We start from the raw sequence: 15,942 nt of genomic DNA, 5'->3' as shown, positions 1-15,942 counted from the left end.
CCAAATCCGTCCGGTGGCTGCTTGGGACTCTATCGAAACCCATGGAGTCGATATTTTTGATTTTTTTTATTCCATGGTTAGCCCTTGACTTCGATCTCACCTGGTGGTAAGTGGTGATGGAAGTGGGCTGACAATGCTCGGTTTATTTTATAACATACATACACATTGGGCCAATTTTAGGGTTCCGTACCGGGTGCCAATTACCTACGAGACTCTATTACCACTACTAAGCCCCCGCTGTCAGTCCATCTCTCTGTCAGAGGGCTGTATCTCAGGAACTGTACATAATAGGTAGAGAGTTGAAGTTTTCACAGAGTGTATATTTCTATTGCGGCTATAACAAGTAACAATAAATAATAAAAAGTAAAAACCAAGATAGCGGATTTCGAAATGGCCACCATGTAAAAAAAAAAGTATATCTTGTACCATGGTACGGAATCCTTCGGTTGTGAATCCGACTCACACTTGACCGGTAGGATGTATCTTTGATCACCGGAGCGAAGCTGTGGTGAATGAATTAGTTAATAAAAAACAATTTTTGGCATGGAAGTCTCCACGATTCCTGATATATTATTAGTACAATATTTTGGCCTTATTACGGTGTCAATAGAAGATTAGGGATAAATCCAAATTCAACAAAAAAAAATGTTAAAGGCCAACGCATAAGTGCGTTTTTTACGTCCCTCCTAGCCCGGACAATTACAGCCGCAAGACAAAATGCAATTAGGGTACAATTTCAAGTCCGAATCGGTACATTGTAATAAGCGTTCCGCATATTTTAAACGTAGACTAAGGCTGAGATCTATTGAGCGCACTCTGACTGGGAGACCGATGTCTGGTGGGAGGCTTCAGCCGTGGCTAGTTACCACCCTACCGGCAGAGCCGTGCCGCCAAGCGATTTAGCGTTCCGGCACGATGCCGTGTAACCAAAGGAGTATGGGTTTAATAAAAACTGCCATACCCGTTCCAGGTTAGCCCGCTTCCATCTTTCGAAATGTTTTTAGCATTTGCAAATGACCTAGTCATTCATTCAGTCATATTACAAACTAGCCGATGCCCGCGACTTCGTTCGCGTGGATTTAGGATTTTTTCAAAATCCCGTGGGAACTCTTTGACTTTCCGGGATAAAAAGTAGCCTATGTGCTAATCCAGGGTATAATCTATCTCCATTCTAAATTTTAGCCCAATCCATCCAGTAGTTTTTGCGTGAAGGAGTAACAAACATACACACACACACACACATACAAACTTTCTCCTTTATAATATTAGTGTGATCGAATATTTTAAAAGAGTAAATATAACTATTAGGTATATTTCTCTCTAAATAACTAATCACCGTGCCCAGGCGTGAAGGACTAACAAACATCTAAATATCCAAATTTCCACATATATAATAAGTATTAGATAAGTAAGATAAGATGATTTTTCACACTCCCACGGATCTCCAAAGCGGACCTGTCGAAAATTTCGACTTGTGATTACAATACCCCTAATAATAATATGCACCAGTTTGATTGACAGCTCTCGGCGGCGCCGGTCTTTGCGTAAAAAAAAATTACAAAAAAATTGGACGAATTCTCGATTAAAATTCGAATCGTATCGAATTAGCCGGCGATTATCGAGAAAATTCGTGGCATATGTTCGCATTTGGAGTTGCGGTATTTTGAAGACAATTTCGGGGAAGACTTTTTTTTGGAATTGGATTCGAATTGGACGCCATTTTTTTTTATTGTGCAATGAAATTATTTTTAACCCCCGACCCAAAACGAGGGGTTTTATAAAGTTTAACGTGTGTATCTGTGTATCTGTTTGTGGCATCGTAGGTAGCGCTTAAACAAATGAATCGATTTTAATTTAGTTTTTGTAACTGATTGTAATTCAGCTAAGGTAGGTATTTATCTGATTTATCTATAGTTATAGCGCGTTTTATGAGTCACATATCATTACAAAATGAGGTCCCTAATAGATAGGTACTAAATAGTTAGTGCATAGATTCTTTCGTTGCCTCTGCTAAATGACTTCTATGTAAGTATCATTGCTTGCTACTCAATGACTTCTTTGTATCATGCTTGCTACTCAATGACTTCTACTTATGTCATTGCTGCTACTTGACAATCATTTCAAGTATCCTTCGATTTCACAGAAGCTTTTCACGAGTTTATTTCCACGATCAGCTGTTTGCAGGGTTGTCACATTGGACTTTTAAACAAATTCTTAAAGAACCTCATTTCTCCGACGGATATCACACTAAGAGAATCATTATTTTTTGGTACATCTACACGTCACTCCTAACCTCAGCTTGCCAGGATGTTACGGACATCACCTTACACACTGTAAAAATACTTCGCATTATTGCCTTTCTAATCAAACCGGTCTGGGACTACATCGGTTGGATAGTTACTAATAGGTAACTATCAATCTAAAAGTAACGCGCATAGGTAGAGACATTTATTGTGTTTTATTGGTAGGTATATTAAGTTATTTTATAAGAGTTTATGTGTGCAATTTGGATAGTTCATTTTCGTATTAACATCTATCTAAATTAACTTTTGCAAGTCTTTGAATCTTCAAGCCGTTTTGATGATTTTATATAACAAAGTTATAACAAGTGTTTTCTACATAATGTGTGCATATTATTGTATCATTAGTAGGTACTTGTACGTGGTATGAGATGAACTAGGTACCGAATATCTTATAACGACACACCAAACATTGCAACCACCCCTAAAGGAACCATAATTCAAACGCGGGCCAATAGATGTCGTTACTGTACTGTTTTATCACTATTTTTAACCCCCGACCCAAAAAGAGGGGTGTTATAAGTTTGACGTGTGTATCTGTGTATCTGTGTATCTGTGTGTCTGTGTATCTGTCTGTGGCATCGTAGCGCCTAAACGAATGAACCGATTTTAATTTACTTTTTTTTGTTTGAAAGGTGGCTTGATCGAGAGTGTTCTTAGCCATAATTTAAGAAAATCGGTTCAGCCGTTTGAAAGTTATCAGCTATTTTCTAGTTATTACTGTAACCTTCACTTGTCGGGGGTGTTATAAATTTTTAATTTACACTTGTTGTATTAAAAAAAGTGTACAGTACTATCATCAACATCATTTTGGCAACGGAAAGTTTCTACGGGTTAAAGTAACCTAACTCCACGTTACCTACACATAATGGAATAAGAGCCAGCGCGTGCGTATTGTCCCCAACACAGGGAGGAACGATCCGCGACTATGAAGTTTGGATCATGGTGGCTTTGGGAGATAACAGGTAATAAAGGTGTAAAAAATCTTACGTCAAAGAAGGTAAGTACTTAGGTACCTATAAAGTCTATTTTTTTTACATTTTCTTCGGAATAGTATTAAAAATCACGTCATGCATTGCCAGACACTCAAATCCGTCTCAGAGTAATTGAGTGAAAAACAAGTTTTCATCCAAAAAGTGAAAGAGTTCCAGGATCCGTGGGAACTCTTTAATTTTCCGGGATAAAAGTTACCTACGACAATTACTTACCGGGATGAAAACTACCTCTTTACCAAACATACAAATCGATTAAATTGATGGGCGTTTAAGAATCCCGTGGGAACTTTTTAATTTTCCGGGATAAAATTCAAATTCAAATTATTTTTATTCAATTAAAGTTTTACAAGTGCTTTTGAATCGTCAGAATAATCTACCACTGGTTCGGAATGCCGTTCCTACGGAGAAGAACCAGCAAGAAACTCGGCGGATAACAAGAAAAGTAGCCTATATGTCTGTCCCTGTACTAAACGTTAGAATTAAAAAAAAAACATAGTTTTAAGTTTTCACTTCTGTCGGCTATTCACACTGGCTGTTCCCATTCACGACTTCCAATTTTTTTTCACACTAGGTATTTTATTTCAGCCTTGATGTAAAAGGGTCAAACAAAAAGCCAAAAGTGAGCTATAACAATAATAAAAGCCAATATTTAAACTCCTTTGTTAATTACATTTTGCCTTGAGATGTGTACGCTAACTAACTATATCAGAATTAATAACAATTATTATGCGACATTTAAACCGTAAAACAAAATAAAACACTTTTTATGAACACTTGTATATACCTTTATAAAGCTTACTACATGCTTGTGTGGTACAAGTCATAAAAAGTTAAACGTCGAAAAACTTTTTTAAAGTCAAAGTTTTTCTGGGACTTCGTCTGTGTTGGTGTTGGCTGACGGGCGTGCTCTGCCTTTTTAAAGTGTTTTTTTTTTTTTGTTAAAACTGACTGGAAAGCGCTCTAAGGGGGTGCCGTGCGTGTGTCGGCGAGCGCCGGCACAGACGGGGTCCATACTTGTATAGTTTAACTAACTTGTTACAAATAACTACAAACTTGACATTGGCTAATCTTTGTAAAGCCAGACGAGAGAAAAAAAAAGTTTTTTAATGACTTACTAATCACCAAGTGTAATGTCATTAGATTAAAACTAATATATGGAAGCCCAAACTCGACATCCTGTCATAAATATGCCATTAGAGAATTCTCGTTCCCAGTATCCATCTGTATCCAGCTCTTGTTTTTGACAGCAAAGCCAAAAGAAACGTTTGTGATTTGAGCAGTCTATGTATGCATGTAATATGTAGGTTTGTATTTATGTGTGATCCACTGTATCGTCTAAGCTACTCAGCCGATTTTGATGAGGTGTCAATCGATTCGTTATTATAGTCCGGCTGACATAGGCAACATTTTATACGAAAAAAATCGTCCTGAGGGATGTTACATCCTAAAAAAGTGGGGGTCTCCAAAATCTATTGTATCGAGTGCATGTGTAAGTATAGTGTATATTAAATGAAAGAAGAAAAAATTCTAAGTTGATAAATATAGATATAGGTATATATAGTACAAAACAATTTTATTACGTATATCTGTCTTTTAGTTTTCGGTTTTAGTGCTCTTTATTCTTGTCACGTTACCGCTTCCGCTTGTAACGTGCACCGCACTCATAATCAGAGTAGATATTCGTGGACGCGTGATTTTCGGCAATTCCTTTATGATTTACGAGGCGATGTCACAGGCGGGTGGCGGTGTGGTATAAATCAAAGCGTTTATTGTCGACTACGCCCGCGCCCCGCTCCGCTTGTGTGTTGATGTCATTACTTTATCCTTATACCCATTGGATATCGTTGACTCTATCCAGACCATAGATATAAAAGACTATTGGATTTCTGTGATCCAGACCTATTGTAAACTAAGTAGCTGATCCACCCAGCTTCGCTCGGGTAAAATTTATACGCTGCTTGATTGCGACTATAATAGTACAACGTGTTATTTCAAAACTGATCTTTGAGAAAAAAGAATTTGCGATTGATGTAAATTGGGTAGGTACTTAGTTTCTTTCGAGTCTAGAAGGAAGGTGGGATTAATCGTTTAGTATCATAGATTAAAAGAAAAAATATTAATTGAATGTAAGTTTCATCATTTAGGTCCCGGAGGATAAGAAAGGTTCTAGGGATTTAAAAAAAATATTAATCCATATGGGGTAAGTTGTTAGATACCTACAGAGACAGTTTGCATCCTGGTGATGACATAAATAAATAAAACAATAAACACTTAAATCAGATTTTATTTCAGACCCCACAGTTTTAAATACAAATAGATCCTTATACAAAGTTATTGTGTTAGTAACAATAATTACTTATAATTATGTAAGTACCTAATAAAGTAAATAAAGTGGCCTGCCGTGGCAACTCTAGTCGTCCGGTGGCCACAGGTACCTAAGTACCCAATGTTTAGTTACTTAGGTACCTACTTATTGGGCAGCCTATCCTTTCCCTTATTGCATCCAGAATGCTGACCCAGAATGTTGTTGTGGCTATTACAAAGGCGCTGTAGGAGTGAGGCCATCTCTTTACGGACGATGGCATGAAAACCATCAGTCCTGGACTATAAGTACTTACATAGACTACTTTATCCCGGAAAATCAAAGAGTTCTTACGTGATTTAAAAAAAAACTAGGTAGGTACATTTAGTAGGAGGTAGGTACATATTTAGTACCTAGGTATGAAAGTAAAGATAGTACTTATAATAGGTAAATATCTAAATAATTATTATCCATTAATTATTACTAATCCACATAATATTTCCCTATCTAATTATAATCAAGGACGCGTTTGTACACTGACCGTCCGCGCCGTCGGACGGCCGAGGGGAAAATGCGAAAACTCTCCCTTACGGGGCGGCCATATTGTGACGTCAGCGCTGTTTACGGGGGACGGATTTAGGGGCGCCGCTTTTTTATTTTATTTTTTGTCACCAAAGAAAACTTGAAGTTTTAGTTACTTTACAAATAAAAAATATACCTTACCTAAGTAAAAGAGGAAAATTACCTTACATTGTGTGCTTACCTATTCAAACTATGTCATACCTAATACGTAGAGCCATTATTTACTTTTTGTTTTTTTTTTTTTTTAAGATAAGCAACTTAATGCAAATCCAAAGTCACGTTGACTTTGGATTTGCATTAAGTAGGTAGGTACCTACCTACCTACTTACATACCTACTTATTTTGTGAATAGGCCAATTTTTTATTTACCTACTAGGTAAAAAACTGTAGTAGTGTATGTGGTCCTTAAGTAAGTAGATATACTTAGGTAGAATACAAGTTTACAACTAATTTAATTCATAACAAATTAACTGATATTGTGGCTAATTCTGTTGAAGGACGAGACTAAACCTAAATTTATTGCTGTCCCTTTCATAATTATACTCCCTGCAGAAAAAGATAGCACTAGATTTAGACCTATCAATTTATAAACAAGACTCGAATGATACCTTGGTATTGTAAATGTATTGCTATCCCTTTCATAATTTCCCTGAGGAAAAAGACAGCACTTGATTTGGATCTGTCAGTCTACCTAGTGTGTTTTAGGTGCAACAGAAAACGTCACATTGCCTTTAACCTTTATCAGATACATAACTGTTGATAACTCCATGAAAATAACTGCTGATTAAGTATTAATATGCACACTAACCTAATTAAAGTTCAAACTAAAAATTTACTATCGGAACGTAAAATCGATACTTACTGCTCAAAAACAACACAATACAAAACAACGCAAAAGTTTTATTAAATAAAATGCAATAATATTTTCTCCCATGTCAACACTGGCATTTCGGAAGCCGAATAGAAGCGATACAATTTACTTTCAATAAGAAAAAAAAGCGCAAAAGAAATCGAAGTGTACTGAAAATAAAAACGCAAAGTACGTCCCAGGCTGCGCTTTGATGACGCCGGGGGGGTTTCGATTGGTGGGTTGAGTTGAATGGGCGTGGTCTGTTTAAGCCCCGCCCATCTCTGTTAAGGCCCTCGTAGGAACCCGGCCACAAGGTATCCGGCGCTTGGCGTATGCGCCGCGCGTTATCACCATTCGCACCCCACACAAAACACGTGAACAAAAATTCAAAAAAAAAACTGACAGTAAAGGCGATATAGAACTGAAGTGTTTAAGTGATAAACGATAGTGGTTTATGTTGTAAAAAGAAAATCGGTGGTTGAAGTTAAAAGTGACCTCTGGTGATAGAACCTGAAATCAGTGTTGTACCTACATGACTGAATGGACGATAGTGTTGTGAAAATTTCAGTTTTTTTTTTCGTTTTCAAACCGGTTTCTTCCAATAAAATTCCGATTAGAGCTCAAGACATCTTCCATAAAAATTGCTTAGGTCAATTAAAAAGTGTAAAGGTAAAAGTAACAAGGTAATTTTTAGCAAAAAATTACGTAGGGACATATTTTTTTCTCCCCAGATTAAAATATCATGTAATTCTTATAACTTAATCATAAAGATAAAGAACCACAAGAAGCTATCCCCAAATAAGAGCTGAAAAGCATCTTAAAAATTAAAAATAAATCGTATTGAAAGTGTTTTTGGCATCGTGCTTATTAGGTAAACAAATAATAGTCTCTTAATAGTAATTAAGAGGTTATTAAAATAACAGCCATTTTAGTATTCGACCATGAAGAAGCAAGTAGCAAAAAAAAAAAATGTCAAGGTTTTTAAAATAAGTTGCACAAATGAAAATATTTATTAACATCTAATAAAAGGGTGTCACAGTACAATGTAAAAAAATCAATACCAATCATTAAATTACTAAACAATTTAAAACAATGAATTTATTTTACCGGCGGATGCGCTAATTTTCGACGGATCAATAATTCTTAAAACAAAGATATAAAATCGAGGTCAAACGCAATCGATTTTGCAAATATTCAAAAATTACAATAAATCAACTAGACTTACCTATTCGGTATTTTAAATCGTAATCGATTAGGTAGATAAATTAAAAAAAACAACTTGTAGAGATGTATCTATTTTAAGATTAAATAAATCAATCGTACACCAATTAATATAAATTAAGTAGGTATAGATAGATTACAATTTTTTTTATAGAGTCAGTGCAATTTAATTGAGAAGTATTTTGTGATTTTTTTCTTAAAAGCTTACGAATGTGAGGTTATATCTTATAATTTTATATGCCCTTAACATTATTTACTAAATAAAAAAAAAGTAAGACTAAATAAATATTAACAAAAAGATATGCTATCAGACAGAAATAGAGCATTTTCAAACTAACGATTTTTTTTACGCAGTTCTTAGATACCGTAACAATTAGTTAGAGTGGACCAGATGATACCTTTTTTACTAAAATTAGCATAAAAGCAAAATACCATCGTCTCTATAAATAAACATTGCTATCATAGAGCTGAAATAAAAACTTTTTGCTCTTCCTATCTATGATTTTTTTAAATAACATGCAACTCTTTACAAAAATAAACAGTGAATTGAATTCAGTTAATTGAGCTAATTATTAAGTTGTTAACCAGGACTTATAAGTGATAATAATGCAACTGGCATGACTGCAACAAAAACAAAATTGCAACTAAGAAAATAACTTACTCCCAATTGTTCGTAACGTTACTAACAACACTTTACTGTGTTGTCTTTTGCAACTTGCATCTGTGTTGCATGCTTTGCATGGGCAGAAACTTTGAATAATAACGCCTCTAAGTGCAAAAAATTATGACAAAATCATGATATAATTTTTTTACTAAGTATAAATAGAATCGAAGTGATTTCGATTTTCGAATGTTAAAAAGTAATTTCCATTTTCTTCTTGTAGTTCCAATGTAACAAGCATGCGTGTTCGTTTGGCGATATAGGTAAATGCAACAGTTACAAACTAATTACAAAAGTAAATGTAACAAAGATGCGTGCTCATTTAGAGATGTCATTGCTACTTAAATATTAAAAATCTTAGTGTTAAAATATTGGCATAGTAGTGCATAAATAAAACCATACCTTTCTCTGTTTAAGTGGTTATGCTGTGTGCTCATGCAGTGTTACAAATGCAACAAATGTGTGGTTTTTAAACGATTCACACATTAAGTCAAATAATGACAACTTATTTTCGGAACTAATAACAGTACCTAAGGGACATCAAGGGATTCATGCAGTTGCAAATGCGCTACAAATGCAACAAGAGTGCTGTTGTTGAACTATTTAAGTAGCGATACAGAAGTAAAATTTTGGTAACCTGAAACTTAGTGCGTCAAAGTGTCTCCGAACTGTCTCCCTTGTGAAGGCATGGTGTAAAGAAAGAGGAAATTACAGCAACAAGACAACTATTCAGTAACTCCTAGTTGCAAATGCGATATAAATGCAACAAAAGCGCTGTTGCCAAACTATTTCTATATGAATAGCGATACAGATGTAACATTTTGGTGACTGGAACACAATAGTGCCTCAAAGTGTCTCCGAACGTGTACCAGCTGCCTCCCTTGTCGGGGCTCGGGGAGGAAGAGCCACCAGCCGGCAAGATAGCCACTGAGTCGAAGCTGCAACTGTGCGGCTGGGGCGGGCAGAGTGGCTACGCACTTGATAGCTGCGTGGACACGAGCCTGCTTCGGCCGCCGCAGCCGCAGGCGAGCCAATTGGGCACTGTCTACGCTACTAAGAGAAGACGGAGGAATGGGAAAAGGTCAGTTTTTTTTACATTATTTTATTAAGGTACCATACCCATCTCTGAAGGTTCCTCATGATTATGGATCATGATTACCTCACGACAAATAGGTTTAGTTTATAATCTGCCGCCATTGAGTCATACTTATACTTATTAGATACTAGGGGATGCCGCGGCTTCGCCCGCGTGGATTTCGATTTTTTAAATCCCGTAGGAACTCTTTGATTTTCCGGGATAAAAAGTAGCCTATGTCCTTCCCCGGGATGTATCCCAAGTCTGTACCAAATTTCATTAAAATCGGTTCAGTGGTTGGGCCGTGAAAACGTAGCAGACAGACAGGCAGATAGACAGACAGACAGACACACTTTCGCATTTATAATATTAAGTATGGAAGTATGGATATACTATCTATACTGTGATCCGTACTGTATGGACAGTGAAAAATAGCTGTATTGGGTTTTTCTCTGAAGAAATTCTCAGGAGGCAGGCATTTTCTAGCCCAGAGTTAGAAAATTGGCGGTCTGTCACCTCCGTGCCTCGGAGAGCATGTAAAGCCGTTGGTCCTGCGCCTGATCTCTCTCCGGTCGTGTCGGATTCCCGTCCCATCGGGCTATGAGAGTGAAAGAACAGAGCCAGAGAGAGCACCAGTGTTTGCGCACTATAACATTTCCCGCGTATTTGGCTAACCTCTATAGAGATTGTTCGCCGTCGCCGAAATTGGTCGGGAGAACATTATTTTTCTGCGAAAATTCGGAAGAAATAAACCTTACTTAATACATAAGTATACTTACAAGCTACATTAAAATTAAGTTTTGTGTGAAATCTTTTTTACACCTTTATTAACTCTAAGCGGAAAATAACACCCGGCAATAGGTGATTATCGTAATAAAAATCGAAAATCGAAACAAATCGATTCATGACAATAATAAAAATGAAAACATTCATATTTCAACATAAATGATTTCATTGTGATTGCCAAAAACTGAAATTTTACTCGATTTTGCTGTTTAACTGTTTCGAAATAATGTCTAGAATAGTTTTGAGCAAGGTTAGATTTTAATTTGGTCATTCTTGTATAATGACATAGAGTCACTGGATGTGTCATTGTCATCGTAATAATATTCTAATAATATTCTAGTAATATTACATATATTATGTTACTTAATTACTAAAAAAGAAGGAGAAATATTACTTATGTTACATACGTATTTAAAGTGAAGATTTAAAACTATGACACTTGGTTGACATTTGTGAAGACTGAAGAGCAATCCCTTCTACTCTATCTACATTATTTATTATCTGTCTTACTCATCACTGAACAAGAATTACAATGTGAACATTACATGTTTATGGTAAAAATATGTCTTTAAATCCAATCATCAGTTTTTTGACGTGACAACGTCTTATAATTCGATAGAGCCGGCTGCACGCACGAAAAAACATGACTCATGCGGCGTTACCTCGCTCTGAGGCGTTCCATGTAAGGCTTGAAGTGCAAGCGAGAGCGCGGAACGAGCGACTAAGAAGCACAATCGGCCTTTGTTGTCACGTTCAACTATCGTCAGTAAACCGACTTTACAGACAACCAGTTTTTTTCTAAAATAGATGCCTACTTATTTTTTGGCGATAATTCTTAAACTATTTTTTACACAGGTAAGGTAACCGCTTTTTGGATGAAAGAAGGCAGAGCTATATACTTATGAGCATATATCTATACTTGACATATTTGGTTGTAATTTAAGTAGAAAAGCGTTTGAACTCTTTTAAGAAGCGTTAAAAGTACTTACTAAATTACTTGTATTTAAAATACTAAGGGCCTATTCGTAATTTTGACCGATTTATAGTAGAAAAACTAGCAAACTTTAAATTCATTCTCCAGTAGAACATTATTTAGTGAAATTTCCCATATCTTCTTAAAATTTATGCCTCAATAAAATATTAAGTACGTGAAACCGTGAATAAAAATTCCCTAATAATTTATCTCTTTACCTACTCTTTACGCAGGATATTATAATGTCAATGTTTCATTTTATTTTGAATATCCACCGGTATCTAGATAAAACCAATTAAACCTTTCATCTCAATCATTTTAACACAATTCAATTTAAATCCACTAAAAACACTATCGAGCGTACTTAATCTAAAAAGGAATATCTAGAGAATTTACATCTTTGAACCAAAGACCATAGCGAATGGTGCGTTCAAAAATTAGTTGTGGCCTATTACATCGATTCGATTAGTAATTTATGGGGTGAATAATGGGCGTCATATCGATACAGTTAAATCGATTGGTGGCGTGAATTGTGACGAGTGGTAATCGAATAGTTCGGCTAACGGATTCGAATTGGCATCTGGAACGGTTTCAGATTTTTGCATCGATTTTCCATAAGGTGTAATCATGGTGAAATATAAATTAATGGAGTAGGAAGAATCATTTTTGAAGTGGAAACTTCTTCAGGTGTGTTAGGCGATTTTGGGATGGGCAAAAACTTCAAGGTTGCATCAGCGACATGCTAATGAGTGCCGATGGATGTAAAAAGTAAACTAATGTTAATGGTTTTAATAATAATTTACAAATTGTGAAATATTAATTTTTGGTAGTATAATATGTATTTGAAAATCCAAAAAATAACATCACTATTAGGTACCTATTTCATATTTTTAACTGTTAGGTCCAACCAACCAGTCTTACTGACTGCCAATTTTATTTGCCTATATTTTCCTTTTACTTGTTTTTTCTCGTCCTGCCCGGCTAGCATGGGCAGTAGATAAAAATTATATCCCCCGATTATATCAACCGATGTCATAGAAATCAGTGGATATAATTGGGGGATATAATTTTTATCTACTGCCCATGCTAGCCGGCCTAGACGGCGGATAGAAAGGGAGTATTTCTTGAACTCTCTACTATATGGATGGAATAACTACGTCTCGTTCCGTCCTGCACTAGAAAAAACCACGTTAAGTACTTATGCAGCGCGCTTTAAAGCTACATAAACGATTAAAATTCTAAAAAATTAAGTTCTTTCATAATTCCAAACAATTTACTATTATGACCAAAGCATTTTACAATAACAACAATTTTCCAGCCTTCTTACACTTTGAAAATTGACAGTCAATTATAAAACGTCATAATTATTGTAGCGATCATCGGCTGTCGCGTTACGTAATTGAGGTTCATAATAGTTATAAAAGGGCTATAAAAGTATACCCAATAATTTGAATGATATAAATGATAACTGGCCATACACACCATATGCGGAGAGCGGTCACCAACCGTAGCACGGTCGTTTATTCAATGTCTATAAGCACCCTTATTGCACTGTATAGTAATTTCATAATTACTATTACTGTACGACACTAGAATAACGGTAATTAGATAATTATATTGTCAACAAACCTCAAGGTTTCATTACTAGGGACTTACTATGATGTTCACGGCTTCGTCCGCGTGGATTTGTTTTTTTGGGGTTCCGTACCTCAAAACGAAAAACGAAACCTTAATAGAAAGAAAGAAATAAAGAAAGAAAACTGTTTATTTGGTGCCACAAAAAGGTAACTAAAAATGAATAAAAATATATAAAATGAGATGCGTGGTGTGTGGTACCAAAATGGACTCCACTCAGCATTTGCTGCACCTGTGTCGGGAACGCAGGCACAGCGCTGATCTTCCGTGAAGCGCGAAGAAGTGATCTTATAAGATTTTGTTGTCAGTCTCTCTGTCTGTCTGTCTGTCTGCATCTGTCCGTCTGTCGCGTCTGTTAAGAAAACCTATACGGTTCTTCCCATTGACCTTGAAGCATGAAATTTGGCAGGTAGGTAGGGCGTATAGCACAAGCAAAGGAAAAAATCCGGAAACGGAGAATTTGTCGTTACTTATATAACAAAATAAATGTCTCGACGAAAAAGATTTACTAAATCGCATATAGATGGCGCACTCCGTTATTAACTTGCAGTGCTCTACATACATAAGTAAAAGTGTTGCGTAGGTATACCTTGTATCATACAGAACCCTTCGTGTGCGAGTTCGACTCGCGAGTTGTAAAAATTAAGTTTTACAACCATAGTCGTATTCAGTGGGTATAATCCCTATGTCAAAAATAAATTATTTATTAGTAATCAATAAAAATAAAGGATCTTCCATAATTCCACATTCGCTGCTAGTTTCTATCCTGAGCGAGAGAGGGCTCTCTCCGTCACTCGTTTCATACAATCGTAGTTCCAATTTCATTTGAATACTAAGCAACCAAAGTCCATGAAATTTTGCAGACATATTCTAGAAACTAATATCTGTCTGTGGTTTTCCAGATTTCTGTTAAGATATTCGGTTTCAAAGTTACGCGGTCTTAAAAATTTTCATACAAATCTTTGAGCCCTGTAATTTTAAAACTACATATTTTTAGAAAAATCTAAAACACCACAGACACAGATATTAGTTTTTAGAATATGTCTGCATTTCATGGACTTTTGTTGCTTAATATTCAAATGAAATTGGAACTACGATTGTATGAAACGAGTGACGGAGAGAGCACTGTTAACGTTTGATAAAAAGTCGCTGATTTGACTGGCAGCCATCATCCCTATTATTGACTAAGTAGGTACTATGTTGAAAAGGTCATGTGCAAGTAAAAACTGCCTATCAATTTATTGACACAATTTTTTTTATCAAAAACGTACTGTAGGTACCTACCTTCTTAAATGAGGATAATAGTATTATTTATAACTTGAGTTTTTAATGATATGGCATAAATACTTTTTTGTATTAATATTTATGAGTAACATCAAAGGTAAGTATAAAGTTTTTGAATATGTTATTATCTATAACTACTTAATTACCTACCTATTACAAACATTATAACTACTTTGTACCAAAAAAGGTTTTTGTTCATACATATTCAATGGTAAGTGAAACATACCTGAGTTAGCTCTTAGACTGGTTCTCACCTATTTGTATTGGGTAAAGTAAGAATACGCTCTTTAATTTGTCAAACTTTTCATGGCAGCCATTTTGAATTTTTAATTACATATTAATTGTTGCTATAGCGCCAATAGAATTACACATTCTGTGACAATTCTTTACCTATAACGGTTCACAAGATACGGCCCACTGACAGACAGACAGGGACGGACGGGCAGCCGAGGCTTAGTAGATAATAGGTCGGGTACAACTAAGAACCCACCAAAAACATTTCATGTAAAAAGTTAGCCAAGACTCACAAGTTCATAATGTTTTCACTGTTAAAAAGTTATGAGATCTCTAGTAGAGCCAAGCCCCTAGCTGATCTTAGATTTGTGCTGGCCATGGGACCTATCCCAAGTCCAAAGTAATATAGCTCTTAAATGTTCTTGACTATATCACATTTATAACAATAAATAACAAATCACTCTACTTACAAGCTCTGATTCTACAAACCCTACATCTTGGTAAAAAAAAGACGGCTTGCCCGTTTAATAACTTTTAACGTTTAATAGGTTATGTCATGTAATAGTTTTACGAACATTAAACGGCCAAGCCGTACTTTTTTTACCAAGATATAGGGTTTGTAGAATCAGAGCTTGTAAGTAGAGTGATTTGTTATTTATTGTTATAAATGTGATATAGTCAAGAACATTTAAGAGCTATATTACTTTGGACTTGGGATAGGTCCCATGGCCAGCACAAATCTAAGATCAGCTAGGGGCTTGGCTCTACTAGAGATCTCATAACTTTTTAACAGTGAAAACATTATGAACTTGTGAGTCTTGGCTAACTTTTTACATGAAATGTTTTTGGTGGGATTTCATTTCTTTTTGGCAGGTGCCCTAATTTTTTTTTGGATCTATTTCTTGTAGGTACATCATTTTCATGGCCCACTCTCTATCGTTACCTCTTTTTTAAAAGCTTTTATTCAACTTGCGATGTACTCGTATGTAGGTATGTTTGTTCGGGTGGAATCTTGCAACTTAATTTTGAAGCAGATATACCAAA

The 15,942-nt window shown here is 35.7% G+C and overlaps 1 protein-coding gene across 1 annotated transcript in view; it reads left to right on the top strand.

The window, feature by feature from the left end:
• The first annotated feature begins 9,924 nt into the window (after positions 1-9,924).
• LOC123876722 (aryl hydrocarbon receptor) overlaps positions 9,925-15,942 on the top strand; it is a 144,118-nt gene continuing 138,100 nt past the window's right edge. The window contains exon 1 of the mRNA XM_045923030.1: positions 9,925-9,992. The gene's annotated coding sequence lies outside the window, so the exon portion shown is untranslated. The remainder of the gene's footprint in view (positions 9,993-15,942) is intronic.

The sequence above is a fragment of the Maniola jurtina genome, chromosome 22, assembly GCF_905333055.1.
Source record: "Maniola jurtina chromosome 22, ilManJurt1.1, whole genome shotgun sequence".
Classification (NCBI taxonomy): Eukaryota; Metazoa; Arthropoda; class Insecta; order Lepidoptera; family Nymphalidae; genus Maniola; species Maniola jurtina.
Note: the sequence above shows the minus strand (reverse complement) of the source record. Positions and strands in the feature narration are given on the sequence as shown.